The 26,168-nt window shown below is 34.2% G+C and overlaps 1 long non-coding RNA gene across 2 annotated transcripts in view; it reads left to right on the top strand.

Moving 5' to 3' along the window:
• Positions 1-26,168, top strand: part of LOC108734549 — a 38,892-nt gene that overhangs the window by 10,653 nt on the left and 2,071 nt on the right. For both annotated transcript variants that reach the window (XR_003232427.1, XR_003232428.1), the window contains exons 2-3: positions 6,558-6,630; positions 25,068-25,112. This is a non-coding gene — a long non-coding RNA (uncharacterized LOC108734549). The remainder of the gene's footprint in view (positions 1-6,557; positions 6,631-25,067; positions 25,113-26,168) is intronic.

The raw sequence follows: 26,168 nt of genomic DNA, 5'->3' as shown, positions 1-26,168 counted from the left end.
TAGTGAAGAGGTTCTCTGCAAGTTGGAATTATTATTCCGCATCCGCCTTACTGTCCGGGTTTGGCTCTTTCCGACTTTCACTTCTCTTTTCATCGCAACAGGAATGTAAAGAACAATCAGTAAACCTACTGCTACTAGTATCTATATGCCTAGTACAATATACTGATGTTCGGTTTTCAGTTAGTATATATGCTAGTGAGTAGCATCAAATGTACTCATTACGTTATAGCTTCTTATGAATAACTCAACATCAACAGGTAGATATAATATGAAACTAAAGTATAAAGCTTTGTCAGAGCTGCTAACTCATTTTATGTAATATATCCGCGAAAAAGCTCAAATTTCAATGCAAATTTTTCCAAAGCCCTTAGTTAACGTTATATATGCAACACATACAATAATAATAAAAGTAAGCAACAGAGATAGTATAATCCTTGGGAAGTATAAAGCTTTCGTAGACGTCATTTTTACTAGCCATTAGGCGTATTATAAGGCATAGTAAGCCGCACGTTTGTGAATAATTGAAGCAAAACGGTAACCCTATCTTGTCGGGATTAACCCTGGCCGATGTTTAAAAATAAACTACCACTGCACTTACATTATTCAAGAAAGTAAACCGTACTGAAATAGCCACACCAGAAGGTATTATCACAAGATTTAGCGGAAAACTGTTAATATTGGAGAAGCTTTTCGAAATTAAACCGAGTAGGCCTTTGAGACGTCAGCTCATACCAAAATAAATAAAGATAAAATTATTAATTAAGTACTAGCTTTGGTACGTCGTAGAAGTTTCGAAGAAACAACGATTTTATAAGGGTCGTTTGTGTCTTAATAGCATACAATTAAATAACCGTATGATCTTAAAAAAGGGCAATTTTTACGATACCACAGGCCAACACTTTTCTTTTTTTCGCAGAAATATAGAAAGTCAATAAATAACTTCTCCGTGAAAATTGAATTTGAGGAATTTAATAGACTCAATCTGAAATCTAACATACATTGTTATCTTGACAGCCTGACCACCTAATAATACTCGTAGCGAAAATCAATTTGATTACGATCGATTGACATTTCGAACACTTGTAAATGTCAATGCGACCGATTCTTTTGCTGATAAAGCATCAGTCAAAATGAATAATTCAACGAAAGTCGCAAAATTTTTGCCGAACATCCTCCTGAAATATGCGTAAAGGCGTACGTATATAACGCGTCGATTTCAATGGTTGACGAGAAGAATAAAGAAGATTCCCACTCGCTCAGTTACAATGGCATCCGACATTTTTTATCAGATGAATCGAATGATGATTGCCGACCGTTTTCGTCAAAAGTAAAAAAGAATTCACCCCGGACGGACTTTTCGATTACTGAATGAATAAAACGGCCAGGACGGCCCCGAGACTGAAATTTCTGATTTGCGCGATATGCACGACTTTGATCTGACAAACCCTACGAAGAAGCGACGAGAAGAAGAGAAAAAATAAATTACCGATAATCAATATAGAAATTTCCAACAAGATAACTCATCTGTAAACACTGCGATAATCCATAATTCGGAAACATTTATTTGAATGTACACCCCAAATTTCTTCAAAACAAATAAAATAGCCTCTTGTGAAAACGTTAAAGACTATTAAATAATTGAAGAAAATGTTAAGTTATGCCACAGAGGTATCGGAATAAATGCTCTAAATATGTTTTATTTTTTTGACGTGACAACGTCTTATAATTTGATGGAGCCGGCTGCACGCACGAAAAAACATGACTCATGCGGCGTTACCTCGCTCTGAGGCGTTCCATTTAAGGCTTGAAGTGCAAGCGAGAGCGCGGAACGAGCGACAAAGAGGCACCGCGTTCGGCAGCGTTCGACATCTGTCTCTCTCCTACTTGAGTGAGCGATGCGTCCGCGTGGACAGCTGCTATACAATAATACATTTCCATTTACCTCCTTCTCTATATCCATACAAAATATCTATCAAACGAATAAAATTAAAACTTTCTTTTGAAAAATGAAACCATTCCATCAGTATTTTCTTATGACGTTGTCACGTTCAACTATCGTCAGTAAACCGACTTTACAGACAATCGATTTTTTTTTTCTTATTTGGGAAGTCTTTGTGAAAGAGGAGTATCGTTAGTTTATTCAAAAGATCTATAGTTTCCATTTCATTTCTATTTTTTCTTCTAATAAAGTGTAGAATCAAAACTGGATATGCTAAAAGAGCTTTTTTATTGTAAAATCAGTCGCCTTGAATATAACCCACCATGAAATGTCTTATATTCAAGGCAAAACGTCCTCAACAGTATAACCGCATTGAAGGGTTTCCCCTGAGGATGACAACCATAACCACTGGCGAAACGTAGGGTATACGATTCCATCGATATTCTCGCCGATCAAGAAGACCACATTCATCAATCCCGAATATCGTGATAACGTCGGCCGCTAAGGCCTTAGCCTTTTCATTTATACGAACGTTTTTTTATTCTCTTCTTACTCTCAAGCCCAATTTGAGACGGTATGAGGGGTTTTATCAAAAGAAACATTTATGATTAAGGACACGTTTTATGATGTAGAGACAAATATCATGTACCCCTGTCAAAACGAATAAACATAAAGATTAATATACGAAGTTACATGCGAGTTAGGATCATAACGTCGGAAGTTTCTCCAAGTCATACATCATAGTGTCAACGACGCGACCAGCCAAATACGACCTACAGTTATTCGATCTTGTTCATTGAAACAATGCATGCTTAAAGTCTCGAGACCTCCGAGACTGTACACATTTGCGTATCTACAACGACTACTTACACCGAGGAGACGAAATAATATCATTCCCGCCGGCAACAAACACCTAATACCACTACATTAATAATACCTCTCAGGTCTGTAGAATATTCGTCTGAAATGCGAAATGTAACTTTCGGCAGAATGTCAAGAGTAACGGAAATTCAAACGGAAACAGAGGTAATTTTACCGATATAAACTTCAGCTACGATAGACTGCTGTTTTGAAATCCTATTAATAAGCTGAAAGACTTTTGACATGTCTATTGTATGTAACTAGGACAGTGAAATTGATCAATATGTAATTAAAAGATAATTGGTAATGGTCAAGTCTCTAAGTAGCAACTTCTGATGTATGCGCTGCGGTTGGGGAAATGGGGTGCAGGAACCCAGGGAATCATAAGTTTTAGGGGGAGGGGGGGTAAAAGTTACCATACAATTCCATTATATTGAGTAGTGATGGACTGCCCCCAGGACTGACTAACCGCATCTGTCCAGATATTCTTTCTTCGCCGGATGTGGTGTTTACGACAACCTTTCTGAAGTTAGCTTCCCGAAATACTTAGTAAACTTTCACAATCCTGCCAACATTATTTTTAGGTTGGTTATAGTAATGGTTATCCTGATTTAAAACTTTATCTTACCGTTACAGTTGGCAGCATTTTAGTCCTCGAAGCAGGTTTATGGAGAGTGTAATAAATTCCACTTTTAGATAATCCTTTTTGGAACAATTATTGTATATCGTGATATTGGTTTTTATTAATTACCTACGAAAATAGGTTTTCTATTTCTCCACCATTTCTTTACCAATGTCCTTTCCATTCTTGTTGTGTTGTGTTCATGCCCTAATTCCAAACCTTTAATACATCGTTCGACGATTATCTATGTACTTAGTTATGCAGATCGTTACTCTTGCTTGCTTACTTTTCCAGTAAATTTACAATTAACCACAGGTTTATTCGTGAATTATGATCAGCTCGTTTCATATATACGAACTAGGTATTGCAACAACAATTTACTGTTCATACTCGAACATACACGCGAATAGATAGGATAGCTACTTTATCCAACATGGAAAAGAGAACAAAACGCAGTCGTGGACTAATAACTTGTTACACCGTCATGTCACGTACAACCTGTAGTATTAGGTGCCATTCCAAATGGCGAATTCATGTGATGTAATACGCGTATGTCGTCATACATATTCAGAATCACAAATTATCTACATTATGGAAATTACAGAGCAAGCCGATAGAACACTTTAAAAAGGGGTAGTTGCTACTTAAGCCTATTGTTATTCACTTGACTACATACATTTACGAAGTAGTTTCTGCTCGTAGCTTATCAAAATCAAAAAGATTTTTTAGAATCGACTGTGTGGCTCCGGGGACCACTCTTTAGATATAAACAAGCAAATTTTACCTCTTTATGTAATACCTCATATACAGCATACTTGTTACATATATGTTGTTGTATCTCTCATAATTTTGACACTGCTGTGTGGTACTAGATTGAATAGAACATCGTTGTTAGCAATAATGGTAAACAGTTTTCCAACTTTTGGATATTCATGAATCTTCAAAACGACTCCTCAAGATAATTTTTAGAAGCTTAAGGAATTATAATACTCACGATTCCAAATCAATATTGGAAAACAAAACATTTATCACACTTTTAATATATAAGAATGGATGATTCAATCCTTTCAAAAGCAAAATGATACAACTAGATGAAACTTTCTTATAGTTTGTTTAAAATGAAATCCAAAGTAGTTACAAGCAAGCTAAATTAGAAAATAGTAAAATAATGGATTATTATGGCTCATGATATTTAATGACTAGTTTTCTGGAAGCTGTAGTAGTTCAGCTCTTCTATTGTCGAAAATCCCTGAGACTGTCCCGTCAAATTATTGGCAAGACTTTATAAACTCGTTATAATTAAAATCAAAAAACAATTTACCCCAAAGAAGCTTTATTTCGTAACAGAGAAAAATTTTTTTATTATTATATGAGATATAGACTTTTCTTTGACTACTTATAATTCTAAATAGAAGAGAAAAATCTTCCTCCTTCCAAGCAAAATCTCATTTACCATACGATGTCTTTCAAAGTAACAGATATTTAACTAGGTACATACCTACAGCTACCTAAATACATACACTACCTGGTGCCGTGCAGTTTACCTTCCTAACAAGAGCTTGTTCTTGCAAAGTTGGAATTAAGTAGACATAAATTTAATGAACAACGAACATAGGCAAACAGAGTGGCAGGCAGTTCATTAAGATTCTCATCTCTTTCACGAAAAGGATTGTCCTAGGGGATTTGTTCAAATTTCATCCGCAAACAGCACGTCATTACGCCAGAGAATGAACTGGTACCTACCAGTTTTCTAAATATGCGCCAGGTACTCCCGCGAGACGAGGTGACACGTCTGCTTGGCGTCGGCGTCAACGTCGTTACCGTCAGCGAATGGGAAAGTTATAACCGAACGATCCGAAATTAAATACAGTTCTAATTGGGAAAATTATACCTCGGAGTGGCGCTTCAACGAATGTTCATAAATCCGGAAACAAATTTTGTTTTATTCGTGTCATTATTTTACTCAATACAAAGCAGTAAATTAGTGAGAATAACCAGTCGTCATGGTCACAAATATGCCCAAAATATGTCTTTAATGTTTTATAGTCCATAATCTGCCAGTAATTTATTACAGGCCAGACAGAAGGTGATTCTTCACTTTTTGTTGATATGGTGGCTTATAGTTGCCCGACTTCTTCGCTATAGACTATTATGTTGATGGATCATTTCTCCTGCCCAATTCTCCAGCAATCTAACTTTTTTAAATTATTGATAAATATAACGATAGGAGACGAAAAATTGGAAGAAGTGGCTGATTTTAGATATCTAGGAAGTCAGGACGGAAGGAGTAGTAGGGATATAAAGCAGAAGATAGCGCAGGGTCGTGTGGCGTTTAATAAAAAGAAGTCACTTCTATGCTCGCGAACGGTTAATTTAGAAATTCGAAAAAGGTTGTTAAGGGTGTATGTTTGGAGCACGGCGTTGTACGAGTGCGAAACATGGACAGTGGGCGCGGCGGAAAAGAAAAGGTTAGAAGCGTTCGAAATGTGGTGTTCTAGGCGGATGATGAGGATAACGTAGAAAAGGTCAGAAATGAAGAGGTATTAGAAAGAATAGGAGAACATAGGACTCTATGGAAGTCAATAAAAAAAGGCGAGATAGGTTGGTAGGACACCTTCTCAGGCATGAAGGTCTAGTCATAGACATATTAGAGGCAGAAACAGGAGTTAGGAGTGGTAGAGGTAGGCCTAGATTAGATTACTATTCACAAATAGTTAAGGATGTGGGCTGTTCTAGTCTTAGCGAAATTAGCTCAGGATAGGAAAAAGTGGAGGTACGTGTCCAACCAGTCTTATGATGATGATCCTATGATGATGATGAAATATAATAACTAAAATTTCTAATTTTCTAACTTAAACATACACTTTGCGTAAAATGACAGTAAATACTGTACCTTTTTAACCATCTCTCAGGAACAGTATTTTTTTTTAATAAAAGGTACCCTATGTTCCATTCTGTACTCCTGACAATATGTGTACAAAATTGCATAATGATCGGTTAACTAGTTAAGGCGTGAAATGGTCATGAACAAACAAGCTCATATTCGCATTTAAATGTAATATTAGATAGGATTATCATTTCTAAATTTGCCAAAGACAAAATGATTTTATAATTAAAAATCATCATTTTTTACAGATGAAGTATGCTGAAAACTATCATTTCAAGAACTTCAATACCTAAAGGAGCAGTTTGAAATCACTTACTTAAGGTAAAAAGTCACTTATTAAATTATTAAGTAATTTCTTCTATATAAGGGTAACAACATTAAGTAGATATATTGAGTTTATTAACAACAATTTTATTTTATTATTTTTCAACTGTAAATCTGAAATCCAAGCAGGTAATATAGTGAATAACCTTTTCTTAGACTTACGTTTAAGGGTTTATTTATGAATTGCGAAACTATATTTTGAAACATTAAGGATAACAATACCAGTATTTTACATGAAGAAGAATAAGTACTTACTAAAACCTTGGGCCTTAAAATTAGTCAAATTAAGTCTGGATTTTATTTAGTCAGTCACGATAAAGCTTGATTTCACTGATTTTATTAATTGTAAGTAAAAGCTCCCAACAACTATCAAAATTTTTGACAGACACTGTACAGTGTTAGTAGGTAGTAAATTTTTAAAAGTTTACATCATCAAAGACGTTTTTAAAAGTCTGTCTTGATTTAAAGTGCACATAACCAAACACAAAATGTGTTTTCAAAGGATATTTTCGAGACTAACGACGCTAAAACTTTTAAAGAAAGTCAAAGTTTAGTTACTAATTGTAACTTCAGGTACTTTAGCGGAAAGCTTTTGGCATTCTGAGCGTAACGAAATGAATATTTATCCGTAAATTTTACTAAGTAGACGATTTCTACACCTATATGCATACATACGTCGCACATATTATGAATGTACATATATATTACGGATTCCATCACATCTGCAGCTTTATTCCAACCACAAAAGCATCGAATATCCATTAACTACAGTTCATGAATAATAATGGTTGTTAACTATCCGAAAACTTGTTATTTAGAGGACGAAATCGATTCCAAAATTTGAATTAGAATACCACACAGTAAGCACATTCCTAATTCATTGTTAGTCGATAATGAAAAATTAAAGCGGTAACGATTTCTCGTATAAAAATTCTAACGCGATATCAAGTTAAAAAATGATGTCTGTAGAAATATTTTACATGATCAAGTTAAAAAATGGGAAATTTTTTACATGCTTTCTCAAAAATAAAATATAGATGTATGTCATTGTATATAAACTTTTTACGGGCCTTTTTAAGCTCTAAAATATTTCTATAGAAATCATCCATAATATAATTGTTACCGTTGAGTCAACGTTCGTAACACATTCGTCTTACGCTACGTAAGAAAGGTCCTTATATTTTAATGGAATTATAAGTAAGTAGCCTATGTCCACTCTGAAGATCTATTCCATATACTGGTGAAAGAATTTTTGAAATCGAATGAGTAGTTCGGGAGATTATCCGTTATATCTGAACATACTGCAGCGGGGTTCGTCGCTTAACTCACCGTTGATATCTCCGACACTTTTCTTCAAATAACTGAAAAACTGGACACCTTATAAAAAATTTTTTCGAGCAAAAATTATTCTAAAATTCAAGACCTATCTAACTGTATAAACGGGAAATCTTTATATTGTCTATTAAATGACCTATGACCCCAAAAACGTAAGAAATACTAATCAAATTAATCATTAGCTCTTCCAGCGACTTTTCCCGATTATCCATTAACCACACTTCACGGAAAACAATGGTTCCGAAAACTTGTTATGTAGGGGGCGAAACCAATTTCAAAATTTGAATTGGACTCCTACGTACTAAAAGCACATTCGTACGTAATTCATTGTTATCTAAGTAATGCAAAATTATAGAGGTAATGATTCTGTACTATCGGTCATTATCTATTAAAATAGTAAAAATTTTATGTGTTCAGTATAGTCCGCATTAAAATCAGTATTGCCTCCATCAATAACTATTACCTATACTTACTTATTTTTATTCAAATGCGCTCACTTAGGCATTGAACTTCGTAAAAGTATTTAATTTGCGAACGCATTATTCATGAAACGTTCGATCTAGCTTCAAATGAATTTCAAATAAATTACAATGCACTTTCGTTCCTCCATTTTCGTAATCAAACTGCTGGAGGTATGCAACGAATAGAATTTGGTAAATATTGCATTCATTTACTCGTGCCGTAACGTCGACGTTGTTAAAAAAGAATAAAACAAGAAAACTGCGATGTTGTTGAGACGAAACAAACAAACACAATCAATAAGTCGATGTACCGATGGCCGAGCTTCACGTTACATTATTACGGTTTCGTTGTGAAAATATACAGACTTCGACTTCGACTAATGTTCTCTTTTTCTTGTTTATTTGTCGCAGAATATTTACAGAAAACTCCACAATAGTTAGTGTTAGATTCAACTTCTTCAAGAAAACGAGAAAGCAAAAAAGCGAAACGCTCTCTTAACAGGGACAGCCAGACAAGGCACAGAAAAAAAGATAATTAAACAATAGTCAAAAACAAAGATTAATAATCTATAAAAAGAGGATAGCCGATAGTACAACATTCTTAAATTAATTAACCACTGAAATATTTAAATACAAAATGAAAAGTTACTGATAGGCCTACTTTTGATATCCAGGATGTTTTTGTTCAATCAAAAAATCAGCAATTTTGGTATAGATACGTATTCCAGTTGGAAACAAACAGTTGAATAGAAGTGGACGTATCTAAATGTCTCTATCAAGATATTACACAATTGGTAATATCCTGTGATTTCCGTATAAAATTGTGAAGTAAAGACAGACCAAGAGAGACAAAGCAAATGTGTGACAACAAAAAAGAAAGAGGTACTAGCCACACTGTCAATTTGTCTCATTCTGGAAGAGTGGTCACCGTTATGAGGTTGCCCATCATGAAAGTGTCTCCGAAATTAATTTGGACAGTTACATCATCATCATCACAAGATCGTCAGTCCTAAAACTGGTTGGACACGCACCTCCACTCTTTCCTATCCTGAGCTAATATTCGCATTTCCTTAAAACTAGAACAACCCACATCCTTTACTATTTGCGAACAGTAATACAATCTACGTCTACCTCTACCCCTCCTAACTCCCGTTCCTGCCTCTAATATGTCTCTGACTAGACCTTCATGCCTGAGAAGAATCTAACCTATCTCGCCTATTTCTTATTGACTTCCATAGAGTCGTCTGTTCTCCTACTCTTTCTAATGCCTCCTCATTTCTCACTTTCTCTATCCGCAGTATCCTGTTCATTCGTCTATAACACCACATTTCGAACGATGCTAACCTTTTCTTTTCAGCCACGCCCACTGTCCATGTTTCGCACCCGTTCATCGCCGCGCTCCAAACATACACCCTTAACAACCATTTTCGAACTTCTAAATTAACCGTTCGCGAGCATAGAAGTGACTTCTTTTTATTAAAGGCGACACGACCCTGCGCTATCCTCTGCTTTATATCCCTACTACTCCTTTCGTCCTGACTTATCTGGCTTCCTAGATACCTAAAATCGGCCACTTCTTCTAATTTTTCGTCTGTCATCTTTATATTCGCTCTTTCCCTGCTCTTTCTTCCCTTGCATTCCAGTATTTTTGTTTTCCTTTTGTTTATTTTCATACAGTACTGTTTTGTCAGTACCGCTTCCATTTTATTTAAAGCTATCTCTAACTCTCCCTTCCTAGATGCTAATAGTGCTTTATTATCTGCAAATCTAAGCATACTAATCTTTTACCCTGTATATCTATCCCTACGGTTGTATTGACCTTCCCCTAATAGTTCTTCCGCCCTATTTTCCATCCTCCTGTGTACAATTCTGGTTATGATTTTTGACGCATGGCAAGTTAAGCTAATTGTTCTAAATGTCTCGCACCTATCCGCGTTTCTCTTTCTAAGTATGGCCACTACCACGTTCCGTTTATAACCCTCTGGGGTCTCCCCGTCTCGTAAATGTGACTAATTATCTTAAACATACGGTCTCTGCCCTCTTGTCCTGCATGTTTTAGAATTTCCCCCTGTATCCCATCTACATCTGGTAGGTACTTTATTATTCATTAAGTTTTTTAATGCTACATGAAACTATTCTCTCATTATGGAATAATCTAGCTCATTTATCTCACTATCTTCCTTCTCTAATATATCTCGTGTTTTTTCTAACTCATGGCCTGCGTATAGGTTCTCTAAATATTCTTTCCAGCGTCCTTTTTTTTCCGAAACTATTGACGTAAAGCACTGCATTCTTCTCAGGGTTTCAATTTCAGGAATAAAAACGGTAGTATCTAGTATCTAGGAATATAGGTTATTAACTGGAGATAACATTGGACGAATAGGGTGGCCGAGAATCCAAGTATAATTTCTGGTTCTTCTGCCGTTAATGAAAATTAAGGCAGACTACTTTAACAGTGTTACAAGCAGGATATTTAAAAATTAGGTAAATGAACGAAATCCTTGCCAAGATCGGTACTTACGTCAAAACAGTTGCGGATTAATAAATGATGTAGACAAACTGCTCTCCGGGAGAAACTGGAGAAAACTTAAATGTTAGTTAAGTGGGGATTTAAAGGGCTGCCGTTGTCTACATTCGTACCATTCAGTAATTTAATTGTTACAGAAACAATAAGTTGAAAGCGGCTAAATGACGATTCCGCTGTGGGAGTTCGCGCCTCATTATGGCGTGTGCTGCGGCCGTTCGTCTTAAAATTTAATCCGAATGTTCTCCAAATAACAACTCCCCTCGACAACCGCTTGCAAACTTTACTCGAAATGACTTAGACTTAGACTTATTATTCAAATAATTATATCACAATTGCATGGTGTGATCAAAAAGTAGAAAAAGCTTTTTAAATGAAACAGAAACGGTATATAACTCTTTTTCATCCCCTTCAAAGTAATCACATTTGGATAGAATACAATCATGCCAACTTTTTTTCTACTCGATTTTCAAAATGGCCTTCACGTCATTCATCTATTTAACTTTGACTTCCTCAATTGTTTTACAACATCATCGAAGCATTTTTTGAGTTCTGGTAATAGTCAGATGGAGCTAAAACAGACAAACAAGGTGATTACAGAACATTCTGATAGTCACAATGGCGCTATTTTTCAATAAAATGACGGTTTTTTAAAACCCCGCGAGATATGACGCGTTTGAATTCGAAATGGTCCTTGTATTGTATCGATTCGAAATAACTTTTGCGTGATGTCAACAAGATCTGTAATTGTCAATGGAAAAGCGTTCTTTTCCATCTTTGTATCTACCCCGTTGTAAAAATGATTCATGGCTTTTTCGTCTCGACACGCCTAAAGATCTGACGCAGTTACAGATACTTCATTCATAGTCCTTTTAATTTAAAATTTTCTAATAGTAGCGTAAATTATCCACGACCTCTTCCTTACGTGTGGCGAACCATTTTACAGACCTTTATACAAATATACTATAGCAAAATATCCATATATCTCCTGCCACTGTGGAAGCGTTCGTAAAAAATGCATTCGCGGTGCAAAAATGGTCTCTCTAGATAAAGCCCTTTTATTTAAACGCAATTATATGTAGCCTATGTCCACTTTGAAGATCCACTCTATATATTGGTGAAAGAATTTTTGAAATCGATTGAGTAGTTTGGGAGATTATCCGTTATATCTGAACATACTGCAAACGGGGTTCGTCGCTTAACTCACCGTTGGTATCTCCGACACATTTCTTCAAATAACGGAAAAACTGGACACCTCATAAAATTTTTTTTGAAACAAAAGTTATTTTAAAATTCAAGAGCTATCTAACGGTGTAAGCGGGAAATCATTATCTTGTACATTAAATGACCTTTGATCCCAAAAACGTAAGCAACACTAGTTAAATTAATCATTATTCAAAACTAATCAAACACTAATTCTTAATATAAATAATCTATTGGACTTCCTAGAGGTCATTTAATATAATTAGCCCTTTTCTGGGAATTGCCACTCAAATCCAGAGGTAACTCTATAAAGTCACTAGAAGATCGGAACTATTTTTTTTTTTCAAATGAATTGATATAACAAAAATCAGCGTACCATCATGTATAGTCAGCGTGGAATTCAATTATTTTCCAAACCCTCATTTTACGCCTTAAAAGTGCTATTGTGAATATTCATTTTATGTGAATGGTACCATTGTATAAACACGGTTTGTATAAAATTTCAGCTTCCTGATTCAGCAATTTGGGTCATGCCTTGATCGATACATCAAACTTTGAACCCCTTTTGTATCCCTTTAGGGTTTAGGCTTTATAAAAAAATCCCTTCTTCCTGCTCTGTTATGTACTCACGTACTCATTTTTAAAGAGGGTGCTACACAAGCAAACTTTCTGAGTTATAGATTAACCCATCCAAAAGAATATATCGAATTACCAGTGTGTATGTACATAGTAGTGTAGTTTGCCTATTTCTTGCATAATCCTATTAATTTGAAATTTTGCAATGGGGGCGTAAATGACCCACGCCCTCTTCATTGCACATTAAACCGTGCACCGATAACTTACTTGCATTTTCCGAGAAACGGTTTCCATTATCGGCTTTCAGTTTGCATGGCGTTTTGAAACGACTACCATTTGTTTCTAGAAGCAATGCAATTAATTAAACGTACTAATGAAAAACTTCACATTTTCTATCGCTTACAAATTGGGTAGCTCCAAGTACCACATATTATACATCGCGCTTACTGGAAATAATAAACACAGCATTACCTTAATAGCTACTTGCGTTCTAATGAGATTGCGGTAAAGAAATATTACCTTACAGTCAAGGCAAAAATAATTGAAGCGCACTTCTAGTTGAGGTATTAAACCTTCAAGATTTTACTTCAAAAACAATCTGAAAATCATAAATTTGAAATTTAATAAAAAAGTTTTGTATTCACCTATATTAGATATACATTATAGTGGCACATAAAAAAAAAACCTTTTTTATTGATCAAATGAAAATTTATTAGTTTATTACAATTTAGGGTTGCTGTCAATGTATCAAGTAAATTAGATACATTTTAGAGATTGCTATTCTTGTTTTTAATTTATTTCAGTCTCTCAATATTTCATTATAAAATACATTGAAAATATAAATCATTACGTCTTAGTTTTTATACTAGTATAACCCGTCTAAATCTGGCTTTAAAGTTCACTCAAGGTCATCAAAAGCGTTAAAATTAAAGTTCATGTTTCAAGTTTAAATTTTTTGTAAGTAATTCATATTTACGTGTAAGCGTCTGGTGTTACGCGAAAGAAATTAAAAAATTAGTTTATTTGCTATTTTTCCAATTTGTAAGTCATAAGCGATCTTAAAAAAGTGTTTAATTGCGCTAATTTTTTGAGAGAGTTTTTAATTCGTAATAACCCATACATTTTCTTAAAATTCTGTAATCTCCACAATTACCTTCACAATTACTTTACGACTATGTAGTAGTATAAAATGTAAACAATATTTACTTTATTTATTTATGGCTTTGATGGCTATTTTTTCTCTCACATTCATGCATATGGTAGCTGATTTGTCATTTTCATTTATGAATTTATTGAGCGCTATATATCTCAGGGGAAAGTAACTTGTAACGTTATAGGAAAAGAAAATTGACTATTTAAAGACAATAGATGAATAAATAAATAAATGCCGAATGAGCTGAGTAGTCAATTTATCGACCGAATGGCCAATAAAGACGCCGGTAGTATAAGTGTATAAGAAAGCAATTTCTAGAGGAGATATCAACGTGATAGTTGTTCTCCTGTTTCCCAAATTGACATTGTAATATTTCCTTTGACACGGTAATTTACTTTCTCGCGCAATTTATCGATAATGTCCTCTTGTCCTTCTTATTTTCATTGTCTTGTATATACGCCTTATTTTAGTTATAATGTGCATCAGTAGTGTTGTGCTATTTTTTTTTTTTTACCGGAACGCGTATATATAATTATATAGACAGGGCCGATCCTCGGTAGGCGGCCGCTCTGTGCGGTCTCTTGTCCCAAATTTGACGACGACGGGGGGGATTTCCCTCAATTTTCGCCCGTCGCCAGGATCGGCCCTGTATATAGCATAAAAAGGAAAGGAAACGAAAATCATTACGAAACCCATTTTGTGTATATGTATATATATTCTTAGCATTAGCCGCAGGCCCATTTGGGTATGGCAATAAACTATGCCAGGGATGAGTAACGTACGGTCCGTGGGCCGCTTGTATTAAAATTTATGTATGAAATCTTTACTTTTTTAAAATTTTATATTTTTTTCTTCTAATGTTTATTATAAATAAAGTTTAATTCCCGTTGAACCGGTTCAAAAACCGGTTCACGTATTTGTTTCGGTTCGGTTCGAGTTCCGGTTCAGCAGAAAAAAAACGTTCCGGACTCCGGTTCACGGTTCGGAAAAACAAGCCGGTTCGNACTTCATAGACATACTGTTTAACTGTCCCTATTTGGAATTTTTGCTGTTCGAAATTTCGTTGAACATGTGATCTCTTGGTAGGCTCTGATATTCAACATTAACAATTGAAATTTTACACAACTTACAGTCAAATAGCTCAACGAAGTTGGTCCCTCCTCATTACTATTTCTTGGTTCTGGTTTGCTTTTTATCATACAAATTTCTTGGTTCAACTATTATTTGAAGTCTTAAATTACTATTTTAGTAATGTGAATGTATTGATATTCAAATATTTTAGCTCAACTTTAATCATATCATCAATGTCTAATACGAATGTTGGTGCTTTCTCTTTCTACCTAAATAAAGTTTAATTCCCGTTGAACCGGTTCAAAAAACAACGTTCCGGACTCCGGTTAACGGTTCGGAAAAACAAGCCGATTCGTTCCGGTTTTTGTTTGTTTGTTTTTTTTTCCAAAAACGAAGTACCGGAACGACGTTCCGGTGCGTTCCGCCTCGACAACACCACTGATGTGCATGAAAATGTTTGGATTCGTTACAAAATTGATTGGAAAACATATCACCTGACAAGTATTTACCTTGCAATTAGCAACTAATTTTAAGGATTCATGGTATACCTACTTATATTTTATTATAATGAAGCATAAATTGTAGGTACACACTTTCTATCATAATGAATGATGGACTTGACTTACAATCTAATAAAAAAAAATAATAATAAGTGTCTCCTTTTGTATTTGAATGAGAGATGCTTATACATACAGGGGTAATTAAAAAACTGTATAACCACTCATGCACCTATAAGCCCCTTTCATTCGATTCCCTGATTATTACAGCTGCTGAATGTGGTCATTACTAACCGGACGTGTTTGCAAACTGATGACAAAAATGGACTAATTAAATGAACACTTGCCAAACCGCAGAGCGAAAATTGCGTGCATTGAAAGTGACGCACTAAAATGGAATAGAACAATGTATAGACAAGGGCGTTATAGACGGGAAGTTTTCATTTAACTGTATCGTACAGGCTCCACAAGTTTATAGTGGACCTTATAGGGTCTGTAACGTTGAAACTCCTAATCTAATTTTAAATTTTGAGCTAGTATCAATAAATTGGTACAGGCCTGACGCTGGAAGCTGGCGGAAAATTTAAAATGGCGTGGATGCGCGGTGGCAAAAGTAGACAGTTTTAGGTATAACGATTGCAGCCCTCATTCTTCAGTATTCCTGTCAGGGGCGTAGATTAAATATTTAAAAATAGGGATCAGTGAGCAAGTAATAGACAGACAAACAGAAGAATTAATTGTTGATGTTGGTGGCAGTGATAAAGATTCCCATGATGACAGTGAATGTGAAAACTAACTATAAAACAAAAGCAATAGGTTAATTTTTTCTTTTTGATAAGTCATGTTTTTACATTATTTTCTAGTACGCTACTGTCCTATCTGTATTAATACTATAATTTACGCCTACTAAAAGCTTATTTGTGTATTGGTTCCAAGTGACTTGCCCAAATAGGTCATAAATGGGCAAGTACCTGCGCGACCGCTCGCCAGCTTCCTTCGTCAGACCTGTACTATCATGATTATAATCATAAGAAGAAATACCAATTGGATACTTCAGAACCTTACAACAAAAATACTTTTAACTTTAGAATGGCAGCCACCCCCGTACTTGACATGTATGAACGTATGTGTGCGAGTATACACGGATGTATGAATTAAACGTCCGCATGGTTACAATTCACAATTGCTACAATCTACAGCGTTTGCAACTGCGGTGAAACTTGCTACGAACATCAGGATTTAACGCAATTAGTTTATTCAACGGACGAAAAAGGACGGTTGTGTAGTAGGCACTTTCGTCGGAGAGAAATTATGATTCGTATGAGAGTTCTGTACGTAAATAAATCAACAGCTGGCAACGAGCGCACTCTGTACACATGTATTTGGTACATTCACTAGTAAAACAAAGGTCGTACCTGAGTATTATTATGAGCATAAAATTTTGAAGCATAATGGGCACTATGGGACGTTTTTCATAGCATTTATTTCATAACCAGTGCACCGTGTCAATTTTACCTAAGTACAGTGGCCATGCACTGTAAATGTTAAATAAAACTCTGACGATGGTTAAGTTTTAAGACAAAAATAAAATTAAGGGGAAATACAAATTTAAGCTAAAATGGTTAGCACATGAAACTAAAACTGACCAAAAATTTTAGACTAACAACTTCATTCTTATCGGTACTTCATAGACATACTGTTTAACTGTCCCTATTTGGAATTTTTGCTGTTCGAAATTTCGTTGAACATGTGATCTCTTGGTAGGCTCTGATATTCAACATTAACAATTGAAATTTTACACAACTTACAGTCAAATAGCTCAACGAAGTTGGTCCCTCCTCATTACTATTTCTTGGTTCTGGTTTGCTTTTTATCATACAAATTTCTTGGTTCAACTATTATTTGAAGTCTTAAATTACTATTTTAGTAATGTGAATGTATTGATATTCAAATATTTTAGCTCAACTTTAATCATATCATCAATGTCTAATACGAATGTTGGTGCTTTCTCTTTCTACCATTTGCCTTTGGATTTAATAATACATTTGTACGTATGATGCATATATATGTTTCCGAGATTTTAACCCCTTTGGTGGTAATTAATGTTTGCATCTTCCAGATCGGAAAGACAAGTGAACTTTAACCCGTTTTTTTGTGAATAATTGGTACCAATAGACTCCTACGTGTCCAAAGTAACCAAATTATATAAAATACTGCCTTGTGTTGTTATTATTATTATTATTATTATATATTTTCTAACACGAAGGGGGTTAAAATCTCGGAAACCTGTTATATAAACATATGTATAATTGGTAAAATATCTAATAAAAAAAATTGAAACCTACGAACACATTGCTACGTGTCCAAAGTAACTAATTTATGTACAATATTACCTTATGTTATTACTACTAAGAATTTTACCATGACATTAAATATGATTAATTGAATCTTACAAAAATAGCCTCAATTTTCGCATAGCTACCGGAATGAAATAGGTACTTAACTATCCTTAAGGAATAAAATAAATTATATTTTTTCTCTGCGCATAATTGGCCGCCGGTAAAACCTCCAGAAAAGTCGTTTCAAGAAAATGGTTTCAAATGAGAAAGGAATAAATCATTACAAAATGATATTAGAACCAGTTTGAGGCGAGCTCGCGGAATACGTTACGATTAAATAAATCATTTTTCCCCATTAGTCAATGGGACACTCCGCTACTGTACCTAACACTGAACCAAATTAATTTAGCAAAATTAATAAAAACGATTTCTTCGTCGCGTCAAGTTAAATAAATAACCTTTATCGGTTTCTGTCCCTCGCGCTTACGGACAAATTCCCCGTATTATCCCGGCTATAATATAACGAATTTATTACTGACACAAAGAATTTAGAGATTGTGAACGACGACGATGTGGGCGAATCCATAAAGTTTGATTTCGCGTTGTGTTGCGAATTTAAACTTGCTCCCTTTTAAATCACTTAGAACTTGATCATTCCCACAAGGAGAAACCCATCCGCCGAGGGTCATGAGGACCTCGGGCTTTTAACTTGAACTGTCCCATTCCGCGAGCCATTTGCTTCACGGAATTTATTTGTCGTCCGAGCAGAAGCGCTCGACACTGCTGTTTCTCTACGAAGCAATTGCTTACAAATACGTACACATTCGTTATTCTAACTCGAAATAACACTCACAAGGCAGGCACAATTGCGAGCTAAACAGCTCTGCAAATTGAACCGTTAATTCTAAATGCCATACGTTTAAGACCATCCAGCAAGGAGGCATATGCTTCAACGGTTAGGAGTCAAAAGCAAGGTGTACATTGAAAAAGGTTTTGAAAGGATAGTGTACATTAGGGGTGAAAATTTTTCCGACCCGCAAGATTATTTCCTATCCTAACCTAATCTCAGAATTTCCCCAAAACCAGAACAACCCACATCCTTAACTATTTGCGAACAGTATCTAGCCTAGGTCTACCTCTACTCCTCTTAACTCCTGTTTCTGCATCTAATATGTCTCTGTGTCCTACTAACTTATCTCGTCTATTTTTTATTGACTTCCATAGAGTCCTCTGTTCTCCTATTCTTTCTAATACCTCTTCATTTATAACCTTTTCTATCCACGGTATCCTCAGCATTCGCCGATAACACCATATTTCGAACGTTTCTAACCTTTCTTTTCCGCCGCGCCCACCGTTCATGTTACGCACCCGTACAGCGTCGCGCTTCAAACAAAAAAACCCTTAACAATCATTTTGAAATTTCCAAATTAACCGTTCGCGAGCGCAGAAGTGACTTCTTTGTATTGAAGACGACTCGACCCTGTTTTATCCTATGCCTTATATCCCTACTACTCCTTCCGTCGTAACTCATCTGACTTCCTAGATACCTAAAATCAGCTACTTCTTGTAATTTTTTGTCTCCTATCTTTATATTCGCTCTTTCCCTACTATTTCTTCCCTTGCATACCAGTATTTTTGGTTTATTTTTATTTATTTTCATATAATACTAGATAATAAATTATGTAAACCAATATATTAGAAACAATACACAATTAGTGCAACCGTATATTTAAAAATTAACTGTTGAAACTATGAGAGAAACTTAACATCTGATAATATTGTACCTACTGTTTTATTAATAAGTTTATAAATATGAGTTAAAACAAATATCTATAGTGAGTTTAAATTTCATGTAGAGATATACGTATAATTTTACATGCGGCCCGCGGAATTATGATTTATTATCAAAGTGGCCCGCAAGATCATTCGGGTTGACCACCCTTGGTATACATTATCCTTTGAAAACCGACAAGGCACATAATTCTCAAAAGCTTGGCGCTGTTAAGTCACAGGTTTTTGCTGGTACCTAATTTACTTTTATTTTACTTTCCACTTCGGCAGAGATCTGCCTCTCGCTGGATCAGACCCTTATAATCCTTATGCTCGGGCGATGAGTTCAAAGTTATCCTTTTTCAGCGGTACTTTGGTTGCACTGTCTGTCCAACGGTTCGCAACTTGATTAAACAATCAAACAGCGAACCTTGAGAATGCCTCTGCCACAGCTGCCGGCAAAACGTTGAACAGACAACTCCAATCTTACGATTATCAATGAAGGAGAATTCTGAAACCGCTTCCGCTAAACTCCAACAGCCAAACATCCGGCTGTGCAAATTTGAATTTCGTTATAAAATTATTGTTTGTTTGTCATTTTTAACAACTACATTATTAATACATTAAAGTGAATTAATTGTTAAATACATCTTTACGATTATAGATGACATCAAATTAATGATGAAAAATTGTTGCTGGTGTCACCTCTTGAAACTTAGTAGTAGAGCAATAGTGCGTAAAGTCAGGTTAAGATTATCTTATCGTTAAAATTAATTCACTTTAATGTATTGAACTTAATCCTACAACAATTCTTCTACATTAAATTAGTAATTTCGTAATTTTTAAAAACTACTACTACGTTAATATAAAGAGACAATTTTAGGAGGGAATGTTAAAGTTTAGAACATCACTGCGGTTACCTAAATTGAATGATTAACATAGCTTATATGTATGTACCTACCTACGTTGAAGAGGAATTTACGATGTTGTAGAACACTAACAAATTAATTTAATTACACCCCATATCACTTTGCTTAACGAGATAATCCATCGTATGTAATACTCAACAACAGATATGTAAATATAGTGTAATTAATTCGGTCAGGATTAGATCTAAACCAATATAATTAATCAAAAATAAATTAGTAAAGTACGTTATTAAACAAGTAATGCGACGGTGATTTTTTTCAATATTTTTATGTACATGTAGACATATGTACGGTTCTACTGATACCACCCACGATTATATATGCATAGTTACACGAAAATACAATTCGAGTAGGTAGCGTAACTCATACTTGTATACATATCTAAAAATTTTTTCTAACTGGAATGTTCTTTTGTTCCTTTATAAAATTGTTCGGGAAGAATTAACTATACACAAGTGAAGTCTTAAAAAGTTTGACGGTAAACCAGGAATTTTCCATCACTTGAATTTTCACTAATTTGAACACAGTTGATTCTATCTATTAAAGAGGTTTGATCTTATTTATAGTCACGCGGGCGTGAGCCATTTAGCCATTCGCCCCGCACTCTTTTTTAACGTATTTAGGATGCCGAAACTTTCAATTTTATCTATGTCTAACTTTCAATATTATATGTTGCATGCGACCTTCGACCCATTAGAAGGATCCAGAAGTTACAAAATGAAGACAGTTTAGCACAATATGTAACTAATTTCACATGACACATTTATAAAATTTGATTTAGCGAAACTGTTAAGAATTGGCAGTAAAACAAAAAAAAGGTCGATAAATATTAAAAATCTAATAAAAAAGACAAAATTTATCCCTTTTTAAAATCGTCAAAAGCCACACCTTCATATTTTGTCAAAAAAAAAGTATTTTCTATCTGATTCTTATCGTTTAGGGGCTATTTTGTTTCACCACTAATTTTCTCGTGCAATTAGTTATTTACTATTTTGAGTGCAAAATTAACTTTTTTCACACTGTAAGTCCCGAAACTTCGCATTTTTCCTTCATGTTGTGCATTGTGTTTATGTATATTTATCTAGTAAAACTACATTTTTGAAGAGAAACTTCTTTACGCACGGTAGGGTAAATTCGTTTCATCCGAGTTTCTATGTAACGAAAACATGCAACGGATGTCTCGTAGTGGGGATCGCTTGAGCAGTGGCGCGCTTCAATACAACGTTCGTTACAGGCAACTCCGGCATGTATAGTGTAAAATTTAAATTCATAGTGTACAAATAATACCATTAAACCAATTCCTTAACCCCTATCCCGGTATGTTTGTGTGTTTGAAGAAGTTTCACTTCAGTAGCGTGTTGTATAATTACACGTTGTATTTTCTTTTGTACTTATAAGAACGTACTTGTTCCTTATTCCACCTTTTTAAAAGTTATATCGATTACGTAGTTATTGTTTATTCTAAATTTTTAAATTAGTAATCTATTTATTTGTACATTTGTCAATAATAAATTAATTAAATAATCAATCATTATTATATTGACGATCTGTATTCTACAGTAGTTATTAAATATATTTGAATCCTGACGTCAAATAAAACGAAAGGAATATTTCTTGTGAGACACTGTATATGTGTTTATTAACTTGTCCTTTTGATATTAAGAATGTCATCCTATAGCGAATCGCGTACCTAACACTTGTTTCGTAGGCTTTCGTGTTATTTCCGAGCGGAAGCTCTTTGGCCTAGTCGAATTAATAGTTCATAGTAATTAATAGTTGAGTGGCGTTCTTTATGTGATAATGAAGGTTTTCGCGTTTTCTCGATCCACAAATTCCAATCGATAGGATTGATTTTCTGTGGGAATATCTACTAAATGTAAGTCTTACATTTATTTGATGTTTAATATTATTTGATAAACTATATTAAAAAGGCTATAGGACAATAAGCATAGTGAATCGACCCCAGAAGGATATGTGGATTACTTTTTGAGGGTATATTGGTACTAACGAGGTAGTTAATGCTGAAAATTTTAGACCTTTGTCTATATCTAATAAAAAAAATTGAAACCTACGAACACATTGCTACGTGTCCAAAGTAACTAATTTATGTACAATATTACCTTATGTTATTACTACTAAGAATTTTACCATGACATTAAATATGATTAATTGAATCTTACAAAAATAGCCTCAATTTTCGCATAGCTACCGGAATGAAATAGGTACTTAACTATCCTTAAGGAATAAAATAAATTATATTTTTTCTCTGCGCATAATTGGCCGCCGGTAAAACCTCCAGAAAAGTCGTTTCAAGAAAATGGTTTCAAATGAGAAAGGAATAAATCATTACAAAATGATATTAGAACCAGTTTGAGGCGAGCTCGCGGAATACGTTACGATTAAATAAATCATTTTTCCCCATTAGTCAATGGGACACTCCGCTACTGTACCTAACACTGAACCAAATTAATTTAGCAAAATTAATAAAAACGATTTCTTCGTCGCGTCAAGTTAAATAAATAACCTTTATCGGTTTCTGTCCCTCGCGCTTACGGANTAGCAAATCTTTTTGATCGATCTAACCATTTGAGAGGTTGTTCTACCTTTTAAGACATAAAAAAAAAAATTAAAATTGTTCTAGAACGTTAACAGAAAGAAAAAACAAATTTCGGAAAAAATCGCCTGTTTTTAATGATTATTATAAAGATTCATTTAAATCGATTAAGCCATGTTTGAGAAAAACAATATTTTCTGATTTTTCAGTTTTTTGGATTTATTCAAAAACCAAAATAGACAGAAGTCTAAAATTTTCAGGATTAACGTATCTCATTAATACAAATATACCCTCAAAAAATAATCCTTATCGTCCTATGTCCTTTAGCGCTGTTCATATCAATCAATATCGACAGAATAACCAACATGTCGGTCGTCCGTTCACGTATGGTTTGCTGTATCGATAATGGTTATCACACACTTGTTGAAAGGTTTTTAATTATATTGTAGGAGAATTCTTTTATTAAAATTTTGTAAAATCTTTCTACAAATGCTTTTTTGATTTATATTATTGATTTACAATTTCAGAAATGTGTCCTTCCTAAATGTTATATAAGTACAGTATTTTCGCTTGAAAGGTCGATAACTGCCCTTGCAATTGTCCTAGGGACTCGTTAAGAAATTTAAGTAATGTGTTGTATTTTAGCGTTATATTATGTAATGAGAACTTAAAATTGTTAATTGTAGTTGTTCTGTTCGTCTTTTTCAACATTTGCAAGTCGTTCTGGACCAGCCAAGGATAACATAAAATCAAACTAAATTGAGTATGATTTTTTCTATATGCATGTTAACTTTAGTTAATATCCTGTATTATTTGGCATATGATTGTGGAAAGTAAAAAATTATTTTCATTACATCCTACTGAATGTACCAAAGTTTTTCCATTAAAATGCAACATTCTCTCTCGAGTAAGAAATCGCATTTATTACTTACCAGGAAAGGATTTTACTAGGTGGCAACTTCCTGTTAAGATGTTAAGATACTTTCCTAATAAACAGTAAATGCGATTTCTTACGTGCGAGCTTATGCCGCGCATTCGTCCGTGAAACCAGGAAAATTGTACTTTCGGGACAGGACCATTGTAAACAATGGTAAACAGGTCTCTGGAAGAAAGTATGTGACCCCTCCCTTTAACATCAATTGATACCTAGAAAAAATTGGTTGGTTCGTCTAATTTTTAACTTTGACTTTCGCATTTGACATAATATTAGACTAATCAATATTTACGAAAATTGAAAATAAAACAATTCGTAGCAGAAGTTGTTTTGGATAAATGTGTTGGGGATGATGATAGAAAAGGCCTTTCATCTTTAGTTAAAAAAAAAATCCGCTTCATTGTTTTATTTAAACAATAATCTAGAAAAAATCTCAAAGAAGAATGATTTCCAGGAAGTTTTTGTGCGAAAAAATTATCTACAAATTGAAAGGCCTTTCCTATCATCTACCCCAATACATTTACGTTAAAAAATCTCTGCTAGAAATACTTCCGATGGTTCGATCGTTTAGCTTAATTTTCGATAGACGGTTTGTCCGATATGCCCAACAATAGAATTTTTAAAATTAAGGGTTAATTTAGCTTTAATAATAATATCAAAAAATTGACTGAATGTACACTGTAAATACCTTTGACTTACGATGCATTTAATTTTAATAACTTTAAAGTTAAGTTGAATTGTTCCGTACTCAAAGAGTTTACTGTTTTTAATAGAAGGTATATTAATGCAGATGGTTCTTTTAAGAAAATAACTTCTTCGTTTCCAGGATATTCACAGTAATAGCTGAGCAATGAATAATGTCTTTTTAACGTAAATAGAAATAACAACAAATTATTTTATATTACCGCAGTGATAATTATTTTGGCATAGTATACCTTCTTCAGATACGATTTTAAAAAAATGCACACATTTTTCTTATTTAGGTATACTCCTTAGTTGTTGGCGTCGAAGTCTCATTTTTCTGTATTTGAAAATGATTTTTTGTTTGTTAATTTGTATTTTAGAACGCATGTTTCTTTTCTTTGCAGGACAACTCAGGATAAAAGGGACCGTTCCATATGAAATTATGAAATGTAAGTCAATAACCACATATCATATCTAGGCCTCTTTATTTTTTCAAATCTTTCCTTTTTATTATTTCGCTGCATCTATTCCTCACCAATTCTCCTATCTTTGTCCGTTTCCTGAACCACTCCCGCACTTACTTCCGTTTTACTTTTAAACCGTCTCCGTCATATCTACTTTTTGCCCCTATTTCCATTACCCCTTGTTCTTTCATATTTTCTTCCCTATACCTCCTCTTTCATCCTCCCCAACCTCTCCTCATATTTAACTTCCCTTTTTATTGCTTCGTCCCACATTTCACATAGTTTTATATTTTGGGATGTTTTTCACGCACATAGGTATTAGTGAATATGTATGTTACATAAATACTCCATGGTTATCAATTTGAAAAAATTTATTTTACCAAATCAATTGCACGCTATAACTGGATTAGTTGTTTGTAACCATATTAATTTCGTTTGATAGTTAATAAGGTTTTACTTTTCATTCATTGGTTGTTTTGTCATTACATCAACCGTACAAAAATGATGTTCGTTGTTTATTAAAAAAAAAAAAAGAGAAAAGAAAATTCTTACGACTTCTTTTGATATATCCAAAAATTGTATTTTAAAACTCAATCAAAGTTTAAAAGTCAACCTTTCCTCGATGAAACAACCCCATTTTAAGTCTCAGTTCTCTAATAAGAATGATGATACTTAAAGATATCTAAAAATAACTTTACAGAGCTTTGAATCTTACGATTTTTTTTTATTAAATTGAGTAACAAACTGCGTGTAGGTAGATATCTGGCTGTCCTGGGGTATTTTTAGTGAATGGATGTTGATGTAATGACCCTTTTTAAAGGAAATTGTATGATTTCACATCATTCATTCCTGTGTCGTCAGACTTTATCTGTTTCCCAGAGTTTAGGTTTAAAAGTTATTATATATTTTAAAGGCTTAAAGGGGTATATTTGCCTAATGTATTAAATGAAGATTAAACCCAACAAAATTCTTCTGAATGTTTTAATATTTATAATAATAACATTTGTCCTTTTTGTAATTATTTTGTAAACAATATCTCGT

This window comes from Agrilus planipennis, unplaced genomic scaffold, assembly GCF_000699045.2.
Source record: "Agrilus planipennis isolate EAB-ADULT unplaced genomic scaffold, Apla_2.0 scaffold2, whole genome shotgun sequence".
NCBI classification, from domain to species: Eukaryota; Metazoa; Arthropoda; class Insecta; order Coleoptera; family Buprestidae; genus Agrilus; species Agrilus planipennis.
Note: the sequence above shows the minus strand (reverse complement) of the source record. Positions and strands in the feature narration are given on the sequence as shown.